At 39.4% G+C, this 18,791-nt stretch overlaps 1 protein-coding gene across 6 annotated transcripts in view; it reads right to left on the bottom strand.

The window, feature by feature from the left end:
* The window catches only part of STXBP6 (syntaxin binding protein 6), a 236,134-nt gene that overhangs the window by 90,691 nt on the left and 126,652 nt on the right, over positions 1-18,791 (bottom strand). The window contains exon 1 of one of the 6 annotated variants that reach the window (XM_041758522.1): positions 13,586-13,861. The exons of the other annotated variants lie outside the window; for them this stretch is intronic. The gene's annotated coding sequence lies outside the window, so the exon portion shown is untranslated. Of the gene's footprint in view, positions 1-13,585; positions 13,862-18,791 lie in introns of those variants that run through there. 6 annotated transcript variants of the gene reach the window in all.

Genomic DNA, 18,791 nt, shown 5'->3' with positions numbered 1-18,791 from the left:
ATATCATTCTTCTGCTCTGATTTAAAACCACAGGCTTTAGGTTACTGGAATTCATGCCCAGTGAAAGGAAGAGGGTCCTAGGAGCTCTACTTCATTTTTCGTAAGAGCAGTGGTAGCACCCACCCACTCCTAACGCTATGTCCTTGTGTTGAGCAAGCTGCCCATATGCCAGCTGATGCCTTGTAGAGGTCCAGAAACACAGAATTGAGGTTACACACATTCACACACAACGTATTCAAAGATAAGATTGAAAAAAAAAAAAAGAAATTCTCAAGTGTGTGAGAGACAAAACAGAGTTTCAATTTATAGGTAAATGAGGACACTGAGAACTTCAGGAGTAGCAGGAGCATGGGTAGGGGAAGCAGTGAGCTGAAGGGAAGCCCCACTGCTCGTTAGCTGCTAACATGGACACATGCCTCACCTCTCTGGACAGCCAAGTCCTCAGTTGTAAATGAAGCAGTAAGTACACCTCTTTGGGACTGATGAGGGAGCAGAAGGCTAGTGGAGGACAAAGCACAAGCTGACATCATGCACCTCCCCTCCCATGCTCCCCACTCCTGGATGGGGTTTGTGTGACATTCCTCCAGGAGGCTATTCTCATGTTAATGCATTGCTAGAGGGAAAAACAACATGAACTTGACAGGCAGAAGGCTTCAGATACCCTGTGAGTCTTCTTTAACATATGAAAATCCTTTTGAAACCTCTCTTTCCCTTACCATCTCCTCAATTCCCAAGTATAAAATCAGACACCCCCTCACAACCCCAGGGCAGCAGCTCTTTTTGTTCAGGGGTCCTGTCCTCCGTGCTTTAATAAAACCACCATTTTGCAACCAAGGACATCTCAAGAATTCTTTCTTGGCCATTGGCTCCAGGCCTCACCCCACCAAACCTCACCTACATTCCAAAACTACATCAGGACGTCTTCAGGATGAAATGAAATAATTTATGTGAAGTGATTAATGCAGTTCCCAGCACACACAGCTCACTAAATGTCAGCTGCATTAATTATTATGTCCATCAACATCACTCTTATTAGAACCTGAAAGAGAAGAGTGTGGGATATTTTTGGGGGGCTGAGGTATGGGCTACCGCTAGGCTCTCTCCACCCTCAGGAATCTAAATGAAGAAGAGGCAGTACCATCTCTGAAAAGAAGGCCTTAGGCAGAGATACCACACATGGATTCTTTAGTCTTTAGAGTCCGCAATCCAGGCCTCTCAAGATGTTTACCAACCTGCCAGGCTGCTGGCACCTGGCTGATTCGGCTGGAGCCAGGGCCATTCTCTGCACTTGGATATTACCAGTGGCATAACGGGCTCAAGTTCAACTCTACCGAGAAACCTCCTAGGTCTGTGTTTTTAGAGACTATCCCATAGTCATCATCATCTGTTAGGGATTCAACTTCCTCAGGCACTCCAGGGTGTCCTAAAGCTAAGAAAGGGAAAAACAAATGGTTTTTAGAAATAATAGAGATTAGAGTCCTGGAGGACAGGAGTCTTCCTCAGTTTACAAAAGTCTTAGTGATTTATAAGAAAAAAAGCATTCTTATCAATAACCTAACTTCCAAAAAGAAATGTCGATAAAATTAAATGTGCTTATAACCTGCAGCCCAGTGACAACTGCTTGAGGCAAGCAGCGTCAAAGCTTCCTCCAGGAAGCTCCCAACTGTCTTAATGTTAATGCCTCGCTAGAGGGAAAAACAACCAGGTCTCAGGTATTCTGTGAGTCTTCTGTTTTAACATATGAAAATCCTTTTGCAACCTCTCTTTTCCTTACCTCCCCCAACTCCCAGTATATAATCAGTCACCCCTCACAACCCTGGGGCAGCAGCTCTTTCTGTCCAGGGGTCCTGCCCCTGTGCTTTAATAAAACCACCATTTTGCACCAAAGACATGTCAAGAATTCTTTCTTGGCTGTTGGCTCCAGGCCTCACCCCACCAAAGGTCACCTACATTCCAAAACTACATCAAATGCCAGTTGGAGTCTGGGAGCTAGAGTTTCTTTGCCATGAATTGTTGTGGAAGGATGTTGCAAGAGAGGACAGACTTTCATCTGAACTTTGACAAGGTACATTAATGGTATGATGAATTGGAAAGGCTTACTCAGGCCCACATCCCTTATATGCTTTCCCAAATTCAAAAAGCTACAGAAAAAAACCCTATTTTTAGTACCTCATTTGGTGGCAAAATCTGCCACCAAACGAAGTGGGATTAATAGTCATTATTTATCCAATTTATTAAGAATCTTCATGCATTCTGCTGCAATAATATTAACGTGTTTGATTAGAGGTGCTGCTCCAAGGCCCCACTTAGGGATATGATGGAATTTAGTTCATGTGCTAAATAACATTTATGGACTCAGAAAAATTCTGAATTCCAAAACACATCTGGGACAAAGGTTTTGATAAGGACCTTAACAAACAATGGGAGACACTGAGCAGCCCTGACACTTTAAGAGATCGAGGAAACCTTTTAAGAGGTGATCCAGAAGGACAGGTAATTAGAGCCATCTTTCTGAGTGGCCAATTTTCTAGGACTACTTCATTGCTTTTGGAGATTTGTCCAAATGGAAAGTACCTTTGGACTGTGTTGGCTCTTCTAATTCCTTTTCAATGTTATTCATCAATCCTGCTTCTCTGTATCCTCAAGTGCAAATAAGCAAAGCCTATGGTGTTGCAAATTGAAAAATAGATGGTAGAACCATGTAGACTAGACAAAAGCTGTTTCATCTTTGCAGGCTGTGTCTGTGTGTGTGTCTGTTCACCAGGGCCAGAGCTCCTCAGAAATCATTTAGTTCAACTCATTCATTTTGCAGAAGAGGAATCTGAGGGCAGGGGCGGGCAGTCATTTGTTGGAGAGCTCACATTAGAAGCTTGCATAGTCAACCCACACCGAGCACCCCCTATTTCCCACCTCTGACTATACAATCTCTTAGAGAAGGTGTTCATCTATGGTGACTAGAGGCCGACTCGTACAAGAAGCATTAATAAATGCTCCTTGAGAGTGGTCTTCTCTCTTTAATCCCACTGCTGGGATTACAACTGAAGTCCACCAGAACCACGGGCTTTTCTAACCAAGTATTGACATGGCAAGCAATTTAGGTTTGAGTTCAGGGTATTCCAATGATTCATATGAAGAGAAAACTAAGGAAATAATAAAAAATGTTGTTTTTCCCTTAAAGGTGTTTAAGTGATATAGACATAAGTCTATGCATATGTGAGCCCCTAGAAAAACCAGAGGAACACAGGACTGAATACTTAACCATGGTGAAGAACTTCTACATGGTGAAGAACTTTAAGCTTAGAAACTGATGTAGGAAGACATTAAGATTTGAAGCCAATGGCCCAGAAAGAATTCTTGAGACATCTCTGGTGCAAAAAGGTGATTTTTTTTTTTTTAAAGCACAGGACAAGGGATTCCTGGGTGGCTCGGTAGTTGAGTGATGAGTCGTGAGACCACCAGATGCATATCAGTGGGTTGTATGCTTGGGGGATGACTGCCAACATGTATCTTTTTAAAGGTTGGGGTAGAGATAAAGGAAATTTCTTTCTTTTTCCTTTTTTTTTTTTTTTTTTTGCATTCCACACTGTCCTCCCCCACCCAGATTGGGGGCCAAAGCTGTGTCCTAGACAAAGGAAATTTCTAAAGGAATTTTTACATGTTAAAGTAGACTTACAGGATCCTAGGTGTTGGGCTAAGATTGTCTTTTGCCCTTAGTGAAGTATTGGTATCAAGGCAGCTGAGTCCCTAGAGGAATGTCACTCTGCCTGTTTTAAGTACTTGTCAATGGGCTGTAGGTAGTTAAGGAAATTTAATAATTTTTCTTCTGCCTTTGTTTCCCACCTCAGAAACTATAGAAGAAAAAAAAAAAACTACAGAAGAACCAACAGTGGAAAAGATCTACAGATGTAGCCATATACTCATTTATTTTTGTATAATTTAAAAGATCATAACCAAAATAACAGGCAAAGACATAAGGGGAAATATTCTTAGCAAATATTTCACATACAGGCCATGTTATTTTCTCTATAAAGTATTCACATAAAGTTGTGAGAAAAACACCCAAACCCTTAAATAATCAGGTTACGGACATGAAAAGACATTTGCCAAAAGAAGAAATACCATTAGTAAGCAAATCCATGGCAAAATGTTTTGGTATCCCACAGTGAAACATTAACAAAAACAATAGTAGTGCCAAAGGTTGCCTTCAACTTGGCACAGATTAGAAAAATGACAACAGTCAATGCTGGTGGACTATGATGAAACAGACTACCTGTTATATTACTAGTAGCAACAATTCTGGAAAAATACTTGGCAAACTCAAATTCTTCCAAATATTCATATCCTTTACCTGGTAGTTCTGCTTCTGGAAACCTACCCTAAAGAAATAATGAGCCCTATAAACTTAAGTTTGAACTTGGATATTTACTGCATCAGTATTTATAGCACTACAAATCATAAACAATCACCATACTCAATAATCTGGCCAAAGAGAAATAAATAAAAAAAGTATTCAAAATAATATGCAACCAGTGAGGTGATGTTTAATTAATCCTAGGTAATAACGGGGAAAATGCTTATGACTGAATAGTAATGAACAGATTAGGAATCAAAATGGTTCATACAGGATGATTGTGACTTGGTAAATAAATTAATCTATGAAGGGGGGGGGAAAAAAACTCACCAAAGCCTGATTGGAAATAAAACAAAATGATTATATCTGGGTGATAAGCATATAAGTCATTTAATTAATTTCTTCTTCATACTAGTTTATATTTTCCAAAATATCCTTAGATATTGTATATTATTTGATTTGGAAATTTATTGCAATGAAATTGGTCTTCCTCTTTATTTCAGACAGAGTGTCAAAAGATACTTCTTAGGAAATGAAGATAAGAAAGTTCAAATTAGCACAGATATTACATGGACATCTTACTTAATAGATCCTTTAGAAAAACCACTCTGGTAGGATAAATTTGAAGTACTTTTCTGCCTCACTGAATCATGTTAACCATCCTGTGAGGTGGGTACTAATAATTATCACCATTTTATATAGGACACTAGGAAAGTGAAAAACTCATTCAGATTATCATGCATCTACTAAGAATTCAAACCCCAGCTGTTTGGCTCCTGAGTGGTACTCTTAAATACCATACTATACAGTTGTTTGTTGACCTCTGAAGTAAGAGGATCTTTGGATATCATTAGTATCAACCCTCATTAAAAAAAAAAGAAAGAAAGAAAGAAACAAACACAGAGAGGTTAAGAGACTTGCTAAAGGCCACACAGCAAATTTCTAATAGGTAAACAGAATATTATGTTTTACAGATTCTAATTTACAAACACTAAGAAAGATTAAAATGAATGCAAACAATCTTATGCCATCTGCTGAATTTTGTTGTTAATATACAATTTATGTTTCCATCTTCTTAGAACCTATTTAAAGGGAAAAGTACATTTCTGTTGTCTGTAAGGAGAATTTATATCCTTGAAGTCACAGGGCTAGCACATCTCAAATTCTTTCCTCTCAGTTCTGTCAGAGAGCTACATTTCAACCCAGGCAGGAGGACATCACGGAAATATCTGTATCAAAGTACCTATTGGGTGTGGCAGTATCCCAGGGTGTGTAGAGCATAAACCTCCAGCAGAATTCTCTGAGCTCCAGGAGAGCAGTACAAGAGTCAAAACAAAATAGAACCATTTCCCAACAGCAAAAAAGCAGCTCTGTGTATGCTTATTTTCTAATCGATTATGAAATCCAAAATAAACTCCGGACTTCCTGGTTGCATCTGATATAGATTAAGAGAGTCAGGCCTCTGCTGTGAGAGTGATGTTGGGAGGTCCTTACATCAGATAACTGGGCTAAATGACAAGAGAAAGTTTTACAAAATTGTTCCCTTGAGCTACTGGGGCTTAGTCATGCCTAATTTTTTTCCAGTGTGCTATTTTGAGGTTTCTGGACCTGTCTTCATGTGATTGAAAGAGAAGGCAATGAGGTCTATATCGGACTGTAAAAATGATAGGATCCAATGTTGTCATAAAAATCATGAAGATGAATCATCTCCTGTCCAGTACTGAAGCATCAGCTTGTCCTGTAAGGCGAGTACAGCTGTATGTCTTCTCTGAAGGAACCAGAACTCCCAACCGCCGGGCTCTGACTAAACATCAGAAAGAAATGATGACCAGCAAAAATCTAAAGCAGAGGTGAAGGCAATAAAAACTGGGATATACGTATAAGTGAGAGGAGGAGGAGCATTTCTGCTTATAGCAGCACAAAGTGTATCATCCCAGGACAGACACTCTTGAAATTTACAACTGAAAGCAAGAAACTTCTATTTAAAAGTCAATATTTGGGGGCACCTGGGTGACTCAGTAGGTTAGGCATCTGCCTTTGGCTCAAGTCATGATCCTGGAGTCCTGGGATTGAGCTCCGCATTGGGCTCCCTGCTTAGCATGGAGCCTGCTTCTCCCTCTGCTCCTCACCCTGCTCATGCTCTCACTCTCTTTTCCTCTCTCTCTCCCTCAAATAGATAAAATCTTAAAAAAAAAAGTCAAAATTTCAAAACTAAGAATCTAATTACTAATCTTTATTTTAAGAAAGAAATATTTATTTGGATTATATAGATAAGTTTTGGGGTACGTGTTTTGGCTTTTTTTTTAAACCTATTTTAAGAAGCAGGACTAAGTATAGAGTGTTTGACATTTCTCTCATTATATAAAATCAAAATGTACTCAAATCCAGTTATTTAGGGTCATTTTAGACATACACCTTTTTTTGGAATTCTTTTAATGAATGAATTACAAAGACATACTCACCAGGATGGCTGGATTTTAAAAAATTAAAATAAATAAATAAACAGACTGGCAGTACCAAATGAAGTCCAGGATTTGGAACTACTAGGACATTTACAGGTTGCCAAGTGCAGCGTAAAATGTTACAACCACTTGGAAAAGTGTTGGCAGTTTCTGATAAAATTAAAGCATAACATTCCTATGACCCAGTAATTCCATTCTAATCTGTGTACCCAAGAGAAATGAGTGTTTATGTCCACAAAGAGTTAGGTTAGAATGCATAATAACCCCAAACCAGAAGAAACCAAATGTATATCAGCAGGGGATTTGTACAGATTGCAGTCCATCTATACATTAGAATACTTCTCAGAAAGAAAAAGAAACTATTTATGCTTTCACAAGCAACAACATGGATGAATCTCAAAAGTATACTGTATGAAAAAAAATCAGACCTAAGAGTTATCCACGTTGTATGATCTCACTTAAATGAAGTTCAAGAGTAGGCAAAATAAAATACTATGGGGACAAGAGTCAGAATACTGGTTACCTCTGAGGATGGGGGCCATTGATTGAGAAGGGAAATACAAGGGAGCTTTCTGAGTTGCCAGAAATGTTCCACATCTTAATTTGGGTGATATCAAATAGATGTTCATGTATGTAAAATGTCATCAAGTGGTACATTTAAGATGTGTGCATTTTACTGTACACATTTCACACTTCAATTAGATAATGAACATTATTTAATAGTGAAGATGTCAGTTTTTCTTATTACATTTTTAACATTGAATATTTTATATCTGTGCCTCTATAAGACAACTGGAAATCTGTTTATAAGAATTATAAGAAATATCTAGTTCTTGCTAATGAGGATGAGCAAAGGTTTTAGCTCTAAGAATGTTCAGTGTAAAATTCTTTCCTACAGATAAAAATTTAGAAAAACAAATTTAAATGTTCAAGGATAAGGGGTTGATTATGGGCACATTTATGTCAGAACATCATACCTGAACTAAATAAAAATACTACAGGCAGAAAAATACACTGGAATATATGGTTTCAAAATGTAATAATGTTAATATTATAATGTTAATAATTCAAAATGTAATAAAAATATTTTATCTCTCGATGACATTTTTTTCTTTTTAAATCAGAATATCAAGACTTAGTTGCATGAATGATTGTAAAGTGTTTTTAACATAAATGTCTAATTTTACATTTAGAAGCATAAAGAATTAAGTATAAACAGTCCTGAGGAAAGCAAGGAAGCACAAATAGTGGCCAGGGAAGGAACCATCACTGTGGCAGTTCCACTGCCCATTTTACTTTCTTCACTTAAAGGAGTAGACTCCTTTTTTGAGCAAAATCTTTTTTTTTTTTTTAAGATTTTATTTATTTATTCATGAGAGACACACAGAGAGAGGCAGAGACACAGGCAGAGAGAGAAGCAGGTTCCCTGTGGGGAGCTCATTGTAGGCCTTGATCCAGGACCCTGGGTTCACGACCTGAGCCAAAGGCAGATGTTCAAACACTGAGCCACCCAGGTATCCCTTGAACAAAATCTTAAACAGATCTCCTGTACACAAATCAGGTAAGAAGAGAAATGCTCTGGTAGGAGAGGAAGGATGCATAAGCATCGGGAATTCTGCTTCACTATCCCCTAACATATTTCCAAGACCCAAAGACACAGTTTGAAAACCAGCATCCTAGGAGACAAATTTCAAACTTGAAGTGTTAAAGGTCCCATGTCCTACAGCTAATTCGAAGGGACCTTTCCCTCCTTACCTATGAATACCATTTTATATAATTTCTTTGTGTGTGTGTGTGTGTGTGTGCCAGACTGGCCTCCTTAATGTTCCCAAAGACACCCTGTACATCCCGATTCCCCTTTTATCCTGAAATGCTCCATTGCTTTTCCTTTCCTGCTTTGCTGCTCATTCTTGAAGGCTCCGCTAAACTTCCACCTCTCCTTAGATATCTTTCTGAGTAACACTGACCTGGTGAAAACTCTCCAGAAATATCTCCACTCTGTACTATTTACTTGGCTGATTCACTTTGGTAGGTTCTCTATCAGTTCTCTATTGCTGCTATTTAAAGTACCAGTAATTTAAAGCCTGAAATCAACACAAATTTATCGTCTTACAGTTGTCTGTTAAAAGTCTGACATGGGTCTCACTGGGCCAAGATCAAGGCGTTGGCATTTTTTCTGGGGATCTGTTTCCTTGCCTTCCCTGGCTTTTAGACATAACCCACAGTCCTTGGCTCCTGGGTCCCTTTCCCTTCGGTTTCAAAGCCAGAAAAAGGCTCTTCCCTTTTACAGGATGTAATTAGGTTGGGCCCACCTAGATAATCCAGAATAATCTCCTTACCTCAAGGTCCTTAGCCTTAATCACATTTGCCAAGTCACTTTTGCTATGTAAGGTAAGACAGAGGTTCTGGGAACTAGAACATTCTGGCCATTTCTGGTAAGGGCATTATGTTTGCTACCATAAATGCTTCCCTAAGCATCTCAAGAGGGAGGCCTGCTTTCTAATCTTTTGGGTTACCTCCCAGTGCTATACAAAAGTAGCTGACAAATGATTATCAAATATTCACGAACACAGTGTGGTGACGTATTAATTACAGACACTACTTGTTGCCCCTCCCACTAGTTTTGTAGGAAGCTCAATTGAATTCTGTTAGGCTTTTTCCAAATGAGAAAAAAATATGAGAAAGTTAATCAAGAAATAGATCTCATAATGTCTCCTAAGGTGAGGGAGTTTGATGAGATGCATATAACAGAATTTCTGGAGATTACTGCTTCATTTAGACTTTTTTTCTGTTTGTAGGTAGTTCTTTGGGTTCTTTGTATCAATACCCAGGGTTGTGGTGAGTCTAAATTCAACCTGGTGATCCATCCCAGAGTTTCACCAAGGATCACACTGAGTTACGCAAAATATTTTGCAAAATGTTTATCTTTGAATAAGATTCTGCATTTGAGCTTTGGTGTATCTATGAAAGATAGCCAATAACCACTCTGAAAGGTAGCTAGGTGGGGATATACTAGTTTTATCTTTCCAACTCTGTGTCTCCCTCCCATTCTGACCAAATCTTTGTCCTTTTTGCTGCATTCAGGCAGCTTTGGTGACAAAATCTAGGCAGGTTTTGATATAATCTCTTTGGAACAATGACATTCAGTTGTACGACTCAAGAGCTGGCTTCAGGGCAAAGGCAAAGGATGCCAGAGGCTTAGTACCAGGAACATGACTCTTAGAACCAACTCTTATCCATGCTTAGAAATAAAATATGATCCCCAAATCCCACATCTCCAATCCAAACACAAGCCCAAAGTCATTGTACTGTTTTAATGTGAATAATACAGGTGATTATATCCTACTACTACATAATGAGGTCAAATGTCCTACCTAAGTTGACAGGGGTCCTCTGCTCTAATATATCCTTTATGTATCTGAAAAAGATCTATTTGACCATAGCTAGTTACTAGAAAGTTACCATCCCATTTGAATATTGGTGATTAAAGAGCATATTAAAAGACTCCAGCTTGTGAGGCTTTGAGTCTTGGCTTGCCACTAATAGCACCATGGCAGTGGGAGAATCATTCAACCTATGTGTCAGTTTTCCATTTATAAAGGTATTCTTTCTAAATAGGCTATTCTGTGACTTATTGGAATCTGCCATGCTTTGTGTAAATTTTTATGGGATGTCAGAAAAGGGACAGATGAGAAACCATCTCAAACGGGATTCAGACTTACCATCTACTCTTTTGGGTTATTTGTTTGAAAGTCCTATGGGGGCTTAAATGTCTGGAGACTTAAATTGAAATTTCAGGCCTGCCTTTACACAAGATGGCCTTAGCTCAAGGTATTCATGTTTTTTAAGCCTTAGCTTGGTTACAGTAAAATGGGCTAGTGATATCTATTTATAGGAGTATTAGCTTACATTAGAAACATGAGAAAATGATCACAAAGCTCCTGGAATGGAGCTAATACATGGTTCTTGAATCTGAATTTTGCTGTGTACTCCCCACCCCAAGATTCTGGTCCTTTGCTCTCCTGTCCCAGTCTAATGCAGAAAACCTTGAGAACCCCCATCCCACTCCAGAAGTATGCTGTTCCAATCTACAAACAAGATGGAACCTATGGCTCTGGGACCTATGGTGCAAAACTGCCAAGAAGGCAGGTATCCCATAAGGCTAACTGTGTAGCTCCAGTTCCACGTAGGAACAATCCTCTCCTATGTTTCTATAGCATTGTTTTTCATTTACTTCAACAGATGAATACTTAAGACAGCTTATGTGCCAGTTCCTAAACGAAACCTCAGAGGATACACATGTAGAACTGACATAGGGTCTGCTTGTAGTTGAAGCTCACTTAGCTTTTTGCCTCCCTCACCCACTTTCTTTGTAGAATATGATCCAAAGTGCAACGAGAGATAAACCATGGGCCAAATAAGTTCTTCTATCCACTGTAATAAGTGTTAGTGATAAAAACCTGGTAATAAAAACCTTAGGTAGAAAAAAAGCTATGCACACATACACATGGAATACTCAACTACTTCTAATGATCATTTCCTAATCACAGAATTTCCCTAGAAGGTGAATATATCTTGATTACAGATGTATTTCCATTGTCCCAAGTAATCAGATTTTCTTTAGAAAGCCTACGAATGACAATTCTTTCCCTTTATTTAGAGGGTCTGAGAAAGTCTCCATTCTTCTCAATCCAAACCTTATTACTCTAAAATGAATGAATGATATGTTACTTTTCAATTTGCATACAAATTGTCCCTTTTGACTAAAAATATGCAGGGTTAAAGACATATTAATGATATTCCACAATGCATAAAAAATTTCAAAATCAGGCAGGTATATGGTATACATTTTACTTAGTCCTTTTTATGAGGCCATTTTAATGATTTTTCATAGAGCAATCCAATCAACAGGTCAAAAGCAGCCATTGCCTCAACCGACATTGATTATGATCTTTTGTGTTCAGAAAGTATATTAAGCTTTCTAGCTTGAAGAATTCCAAATTCAGAAGACTGTATATTTTGGCAATATTTCCTTTTTTAAATCTGCCATCTCAGTTTTTAAGTTTTAGATATTTTAAAGGACGGATTTGTTATGAAATCTAACCTGAGAATAGAGCATTCTGACAAATTTTAATATAAGGTCTATAGGAAAATAAAGAATAGTGCTGAATAACAAGGTTTCCATATCAATGGTTCCTTCAGTAGAGGGAATCTAGCTAACTCATATTTCTAAGTAGGCAGTTTAACTTTTTCTGTGCAGTAAATTCATATAGTAGGGAAATATTAGGTCAAGGAGATGAGTAGTCTACTTCACTATATTCCTCAAGTGGAAAAATGAAGAAAGCAGGAACAGCTAAAGAATAGCAAAGATGCAGATTTGGAGCATTAAAAAAAAAGTAAAGATAAACACGTAGGCATTGAAGTTTTATTTAAAAATTTATAACATGAGGAATTGCTTCCATTACTATGTTGAATATATAGAGCATTAAACACAGTTATCTGTATCAATGCAATACTGCTTCAATTATATAAAAATACCTTGGAAGCATTAGAGATGATTAGAAAAATACACCAAAATATCAGCATTTTGAAATTGGAATTTTTGAGTCTTCAAATGAACAGATTTCTCTTCTTCTCTATACTTATTTTTTATTTTTTAGGAATGAAAATGTATTGCTTTTTATAGTTTAAATCATTTTTTAAAAGATTTTATTTATTCATGAGAGACACAGAAAGGCAGAGACACAGGCAGAGGGAGAAGCAGGCCCCATGCAGGGAGCCTGATGTGGGACTCAATCCCGGGTCCCCAGGATCACGCCCCCGGCTGAAGGGGGCGCCAAATCGCTGAGCCACTCAGGCTGCCCTTTTAAATCATTATTAAAGTAAAACAAGGTAGTCATCCTGAATTGTTCTTGTGCTGAAGAAATTATATTGATAACATTCTTTCTATAAAAAAGAAACTGGTATTATTCTTTCTTTTAAAACAATTTACCAACTCATTTTTCCACCATTTCTTTGGCAGTATGATTTCTTTTCTGCTTCCCCTTCTGATACTTATTCTTCCTTAGATTTCTAAATGTCGGAGCATCTCATGTGTCTGTCTTGGCTGCATCCTCTTCCTATGTGATCTCAATCATTCAAGGCAATGATTTAAACAGCACTTCAATGCTAAGCCATGCCATATCTGTATCCCCAGCCCATATCTCCTCCCTAAGCTCCAGATGGCAACCCCCCTCCCAACAATCCCACTGGTCTTTCAAATGTGGCCAAGCTGCATCGTTGATTTGCAACCTTCTCTTTTGCTCAGTCTTTCTTAATCTGTATCTCCAAGTTTTTTACCTTTCCATTCCAGTAAAGAGATGATTAATTTACTTGGTTGCTTACACCAACAAACTAGGAGTTATCCTTGCTTCCATTCTATTCCTAACCACCTCACTCAACTCAATCCATTTCGAGATGTGTTAGTGCCATCTGGACATACTTCCTGAGTCCAACACTTCCCACCACTTCTGTGCCTTACACTTGGCCATAGCCAATTATATCTCAATCGGACTTCCGCATCAGCCACCTAATTGGTGTATGCTCTGATTGCATTTGTCTTCATGGTAGCAAGAATGTGAAATGTGTCATGTCTTTGCTAAAAACTCTGCCCCATGTCCCATGACGCATATGATAAAATCTAGACTCCACTGTAGGCTGACAATACCTTATGGGAACTGGACATACTACCTCAGTCTCATTTCTTCTCTCCCATATGTTCCAGCATACTGACCTTTCTTCAGGCCCTTAACTGCATCAAACTTCTTTGTCCCTTCTGCTTGGAAAGATCTTTCCCAGGTGTGCTTCCACAAATAATCCTTCCCCTGCTACTCAGACCAAAGCTGACGTGAAATCTGCCAACTCCCAAGGTCATCGTAGGTCTTGGATTGTGCCAAGACCCCAGGCCAGCAGCTGCTTTCAGGAGTCCCAACAGCCCTGGAGAAGGCAGGGGCTGGGCTGAGCCACAGCGTTTCTAGAGAGGAGCTTGCGACTCCCTGCATCAGGTTTCACTTTAGGCGAACCCCGTCACCCACAGCAGCTAAACTCTAGATTACACAGCTCAAGGACAAGTTAATGGGATTTGGCAGAACATAAAAGGAAACAAGACATTGCAAAGGAAAATGCACTTAAAATAGAAATAGGTGAAATACACAGTAGTAGAATTTGTGCCAGCTAAATACATCAAACCATATTTACATTTCTGTGTTATCTTTAGGGACAAGCAGGAAAGGAGCTGCAGTCACTCAAGTATTTCTAGATTTGTTAGGAGCCACATTTTACTTACTTCTACGATTCTTGAAAAATTGGAATATGGGGCATCTGTACAACCAACAGTGCTATACAGTGGTTACGCAGGCTTGGCCTCGAGTAAGGCAAATTTACAGACTTTAGGCTCAAGCGCTAGGGAGCCATCCAGTGCCAGCAGCCCATCCTGTACAGAGGGCCTGACAGCTCCCAGGGCATGATCTAGGCTAGCCTGTTTGGGTCTCAAAACAACCGAGTTTTATTTCCATTGTTTTGCAGATGTGAGAACTGACATCTAGGGATTTTACGCAATTCGACCAAAAATTAGTTGTAAAGGTAAGACCAGACCATGTTTTGGAATCCAGATGACAGGCTAGGCCTGGCTCTGTCATCAACTAGGAATGAACCTGAGTTCACCCTATTTAGTCATTAGCTTCTTTACGTGTAAAAATGGGTACAACAACTGCTTTAGTTCTCCCACAGGACTGTTTCAAGGAGCATTTGCGATCTCTGACCACACCTCCTATTGCTGATCACCAGCTCACGCCACTTGTCCATACTGCCTTGTGGCTGGCCCCACATAAAGCCCCACTTACCTTTCCACTTGTGGGTCCCTAGAATGTGCTTCTCTTGATGCCCACAGCCTGGTCCTCATTTCCTTGAGGCTACTGCTCACATGTCTCCATAGGAGAGAGGCTTTCACGGACTACTCAAAACAGCCACTCCTGCTCCCAACCCACACTCTTTTTTCACCTATCCTGTTTTATAGCTCTCCACAGAACATCTTTCTCCTGCATCTGGCATACTCGTTTGCCTGTCTTCGCATTACTAGACCATCAACTAACTTTGTGAAAGCAGGGATTTTTGTCTATGCTGTTCAGTGCCTATATCCCTGGAGCCTAGTACAGCAGCTGGCACACAGTACATCCTTTAAACACTGATCTAATAAATGGGTGAAAGAACTGAATGAACTAATTGTATGAATGCATATATCATGATTATCATCTCCTGGTGCCTTCTGGGTTTGTCTTCCCTAAGACAGGCTACATGTAGCATTCTTGGTATTAAAATTTGTGCCTTTAATCAGGGTTCACTTTGCAGCTCACAATTTTACATAAGCTAGTAGATTATAGAGCCAGAGAACACATATATATGATAATTAGCTACTAGAGCCTAAGTGCAACAACACAAGTCCTAGCAAAGCCCTCAAACCTTCCACTTCTGTCTCTGTTGTGAATACCAGAGATGTTAAGAAACCATCACCAATCAGAACTTCCACAGCTATAAGAAAGTCAGACAGTAAAAGTAACAACAGAGGAATCTCACAACGGCTCTGAACAATTCAATGGCCACCTCTGGCAGGGAAAGAATGAAATGGTAGTGATAAGGCATCAGCTGTATCTATAATATTACAAAAGAGACCAGGCAGGAGGTGGATGGGGGGAGAGGGAAATAGGTGATGGGTCTTAAGGAGGGCACTTGTCATGAGGAGCGCTGAGTGTCATATGGAAGTGCTGAATCACTATATTGTGCACCTGAAACTAATATTGCACTGTTAACTAACTGGAATTTAAATAAAGAACTTAAAAAAATAAAAAAGAGAGATGAAACAAATACGGCAAAATATAAAATCCAATACTTTTCTACAGCCCTTTCATAATTAAAAAAAAAGAAAGAAACCAAGGCAGGCTGCCTTACATTATAGATGCCAGAACCTGCTAGCTCAGTTTCTCGAAGATGGATAGCAGCTTCACAGCCACGCAGACCTATCTGTAACCTAAGCACGAGTGCCCTCTTCACTAGCCCAACAGTCAGCCGAATACCTGGTAGTGCTGCTTAGCAGTTTCCTTCTTCTACCAATAAGGCCTTTTCCTATTCCTAGGACTATTCTAGACTTCTAGTCTATTGCCATTCTCAGCCCGGCAGCCTCATTTGCAGTAGTCGACCTCACATGGCTGAGAAAGAGCAAAAGAGTTTTTAAGTGCCTCCTGGTCTTCCTTTAAATATACGTGTACATGTGTGGAAACCCTTCACTGAATTGAAATCAGCCTCTCTGTTGACTTCCATCCATTGGTCTGTGTGCTCTCCAGTCACAGAGAGCTCCTCAACCTTCTTGTCCACACGGCAGCCCTCCAAATACTGTAAGACAGCAAGTGCGTCCCCTTGGGTTCTGTTCATGTTAAACAAGACCACCGTGTTCAACCTGTGTGATGTCAAGAGAGCAGCTCACCTAGCCACCAATGGTGGGCAGAATCTGTTTGGCCTGGGAGGTCCATCGGTCTGGTATTCTGTGTAAGAAATGTTGTATTTCTATGTACCCTATCTTGACAAGGAATCAATGGAACTCAAACATTTCTTCTAACTGCTTGAGATGAGTGAGGTTAGAATTCAATATGATCGTTTTCCTGTAGTCTTAAAAGCAATTTTAAATAAAATTAAAGTCCCAGATTCGCTTTTTTCAATTAAATAACTCAAGATTTAAAAACGATGTTAAGATAAGAAAGATATCTAGATAGATGTTATTGAAAATCACTAGCACCATTTGGTATTGTAGCAGGGAGAAGCGGCTGGGTGAGATTTATGATCGGGCAAGTGGCAAGGGAAGCCAAAGAAATGTGCAACGGGGCAGCCTGGGTAGCTCAGTGATTTAGCGCCGCCTTCAGCCCAGGGTGTGATCCTGGAGTCCTGGGATGGAGTCCCACATCAGGCTTCCTGGATGGAGCCTGCTTCTCCCTCTGCCTGTGTCTCTCCCTCTCTCTCTCTCTCTGTGTATCTCTCATGAATAGATAAATAAAATCTTAAAAAAAAAAAAAAAAGAAATGTGCAATGCAGTAACTAGCATTTGCCAAATAATTGCTAAAAACCTTCCATGACTATTTAACAATGCGTAAGACTTTGCAATTTAGGTGTACTTCCATCTGTTTAAAAATCACACAAACTTGGGGCACTTGGGTGGCTCAGTCGGTTAAGCGGTTAAGCGTCTGCCTTTGGCTCAGGACCCTGATCAGGGTACTGATTTCAGGGTCCTGGGATTGAGCCTCATTTGGGTCTCCCTGCTCAGTGTGGAGTCTGTTTCTCCCTCTCCCCTGTTTGTGCTCTTTCTCTAACAAATAAAATCTTTTAAAAAATCACACAGCCCTAAGTGCATACTTGCCTTAAAGGTTTAAACAACCTACAAAAGGAAAAAGAAGACATGGAATGGCGGTGGGTACAAGGGAGTAAATGTGAGCACACAGGATTAGTGCTACTGAAGTGTGGGCTCCAAACTGCCATCTGGCACTGCTCTGCAGTAAGAACAGGAGTGGAGATAGAGCATTTAGAAACTTAACGGAACTTGGACAATCATTTTATGACTGTGATTCAAATCTAATAATACTTTAAAAAAATGTAGACTTATTTTTTTTTTTCATTTTTCTAGCAATTCGTTTTTACTCTTTTACAAAAGCATCAGTCCAAGCAGAGACTAGTCATTAGAAAATGTGCCCTTCACCACGCCACTGTTTTTGAGAAGCCAGTGCTAGGCTGATTGGAATCTGAGCTCTTGTTCTTCCTACTTAATTTCTTCTTCGCAGTTCTGAATTATGTGCCCAATCTTAATGCTGCAAGCATCTACACTGCCAGGAGATGGGTGTTTAATTAGGGGATAATTTACAGAATCACTATACAGTGGGAAACATCCATTGAGGGGATTCCAAAAAAAAAGTAGCTCCATGGTTAGTCACTCACTCCTTCACTGGCCAAAGGGACCACAGTCCTGGAAACAGGAGGTGAGGACCACTGAATAAGAATGGGTCATCTCAGTATGTGTCCTGGGCTAAATAACAAAACCCCACAAGGAAGCCCCAGCTCATGGGTATGATGGAAGGAAGCAGACAAGAGTCTTTATGGCAATTAGTGTTTGTGGGAAATTTTTAAACAGTCAATGTGAAAAGTAAATTGTCTTGCTGTAGTCTACAATTTCCATGTTTAACTTTGTACTTTTAAGGCATCAGTTAAAAACAATGAGTGATGAAATCTTTTTCAGTCTTTGGGAAAACTGCTGCCTTGGTTCGTATCTTGCCAATCTCAAAAAACACCACCAAGGCAATGGAAATGGAATAAAGAGGTGACCAAGACACGGAAACATATGGTTTCTTCTTAAGGAAAGGGGTTTGAGGCAGGTCGAAATTCAGGACTTTGCAGTCGACAGACTGTGTAGCCCTTCCCTTTCCTCTGCTGTGTATAGTTTCTGATGTCAACATGTTACTGCAGCTGCTCAGGGTACTGAGCCTTAAACAAATTATGCAACATCTTTCACCGTCATTTGATAAGAGTCACTAAAGCTGGTATTGGAAAATATGCCACTACGATGTACGAACTGAAGTTACCTAAAATTACCTTCTCATGGTTTTATCCTACAGGTACCTGCATTTCTGGTGGCTGAAGTCAATATTTTTCTTACTAATAATCTATCACTCCAAGACTACCTTTTAAGTTTTAGTTCACAAGACAGATTTTAAAATTGTTCTTGATCTCTCCCTTATATCTTAGTATGATAAATTAGTACCATTGTATTACATATGTATAGGGCAGCATTTTCTACACTCTCAGTCATGAGATTGAGGTCTAGAGTTTGCATATTAACTGGACAATCAAATGCTCAGGTTTTTGTTTTGCTTTTTTGCTTTTATTTATTTATTTTTTTTAGATTTTAT

The sequence above is a fragment of the Vulpes lagopus genome, chromosome 6 (genome assembly GCF_018345385.1).
Source record: "Vulpes lagopus strain Blue_001 chromosome 6, ASM1834538v1, whole genome shotgun sequence".
NCBI classification, from domain to species: domain Eukaryota; kingdom Metazoa; phylum Chordata; class Mammalia; order Carnivora; family Canidae; genus Vulpes; species Vulpes lagopus.
This window is presented reverse-complemented; position numbering and strand designations above follow the sequence as displayed.